Source organism: Serinus canaria, chromosome 2, assembly GCF_022539315.1.
Source record: "Serinus canaria isolate serCan28SL12 chromosome 2, serCan2020, whole genome shotgun sequence".
NCBI classification, from domain to species: domain Eukaryota; kingdom Metazoa; phylum Chordata; class Aves; order Passeriformes; family Fringillidae; genus Serinus; species Serinus canaria.
The window spans coordinates 131,514,561-131,516,660 of NC_066315.1; positions in this window are offsets into that span (position 1 = coordinate 131,514,561).

Consider the following 2,100-nt stretch of genomic DNA (forward strand, 5'->3'; position numbering starts at 1 on the left):
TGCTTTTATAGAGCGGGCGGGTGGGGCGGGACCCGGGCCGCCGTCACCGCACCGGGGGCGGGGTCCGCCGCCTTCCCCCTCCGCGGCGGCCGGGGCGCGCTTGGCCGGGGGAGCGAGGCTTGTGTCCCCGGCGGGGCTGACGTGTGTCCCCGGCGGGCCGCCCGCCGTGGCTGGCACCGAGAGCGCTGCAGGAGCGGTCAGGTCTTTGGTTATTTCCTGACACAAGCCGGGATAGGGACACCGTCAGCATCCCCCCGCGATCCCGGGCAGGTGGTTACCATACGTGTCTTCACACGGCATCTGGGATCTGTGCTTCTGTCATGGCTTCCACTAACTCGAGACCCATTCTGTGTCACTACAGCTTTGAGCAGGTGGAAAAAGAACCTAGGGTTCAATGTTCATCCAGAGACCTCGTTCACCGAGTTAGTAACAGCTTGACAGCTCACCCTGATTCCCTGGGCATTGATAAGCTGCTCATAATGCCCACAAGAGGAAACTAATTACACTGCATAGCTGGCAGCCTCAGTCTCCCAGCAATTTCAGGCCTTCAAGAATCCTGTAAGTAAATACATGAATGGAAGGCTTTAGCTGACTCATAGAAGTCACACAGAGTTTCAGCGCTCTGGGACATCTTCAGCACACCTCAAAGTCTTTAGTTCTTTCTTGACACCCTTAAGAGGGAGCGTTGCTCAGCTGCGAAGAGAAAAGAGCCACCCAGAGATGAGGTGGCTCAGTTAAAAGTCACGAAACTGTTTCATGGTGGAGCTGTGGGTGAATCCTGATCTACCAGCCTGCTCTGCCATGTCAATTTTAATAAATCACACAGGGCTGCTTTTAAAAAAATTCATTCCAGCAAACACAATTCTTTCCAGATATGAAAATATGTAGGTATGCAGTTCACTGAAACCCACCAAAGGATATACTTGTTCTGGAAAGTACTTCTTCCTTCCGAGGCACAATTATTTTCTTTTTAAAAGGTATGTTAGTGCAGTTTGCATTTTTTTTTCCAAAGCAAATTTGGGTTTGTTTACTTGTATAGCAGAGAGAATTTAGAAAAAGAATTAATAGATACACACTTGTCATATCTTCAGAGAAAGAATGGGACTGAGGTTCCACAGCACACAGAGATGGAGTTTGTTTACTCTTTTCATCTGTTACCATGTTCTCTTTTGCAAATAGTTTTAAATGACGAGGAAGTGAACTGAGAAATACATGAAGTCTCATTATCATGTCTTCTTTTTTGTGATAAGAGCACTAGTAAGTTATAGGTGAAGTTAGTAAAAGCAGATACATTGATTAGGAAGTCAGAAAACCTCTTACATACACTTGCAACAAACCCTGTATTGAAGACCAAAAATTCAGCTTTACAGTTTACAATGCTGTTTTTTTAGGTGTGTTCTGTACACCCTTCATCAGTGACTTACTTGTATTTTGAATTCCCATTCCAGAATGCAAGTGCAAGACAAGGGATCAGATTATATGAAAAAACAAAACAAAACCAACCAACAAACTAGCAAACAAACAAAACCAAACCAGAAAAAGCTATAGAGAGACCGGAAGAGAAATTTGGGCAGAGCTTGGTTATGGTACAGTAATTGTGAATTATTAACAGGCAAAGAAAGGAGGAAGGGATAGAGGGGAGGACAAAGGTTATAGTGATATACACAGAAAGCTGTATTCATTAGGAAGGTAGATTTTTCAAAACACATCTTTGGAAAGGATGTGTTTTGAAAAATCTAAATATAAACTAGGAAAAGGACTTGACTAGTTTGGAGATGTTAACTATGTATTTTATATGTGTTCTTAGAAGTCTCCTGTTGGTAATACTCAAAGATATCCCAGTGATATATGAGTGATCTCACTGGCACATGTTACTGCCACATTCATCTTCCCAGGAGAGTTTTGTTTTGGTAGGTAGGGGATGTTTTTAATATTCTTACTAGGAGTAAGAAAACAGATGGACTATTTAAGAGTGCATAGTCATGTAGGACAGGAAAAAGAACTTCAGTTTCATATGCAATTAATTGGGGGACCTGTCAACTATTTTAAAAAAGCATGGAGGGAGAGGGGATTTCCTGCTCATGAAGGAAGCAACAATTG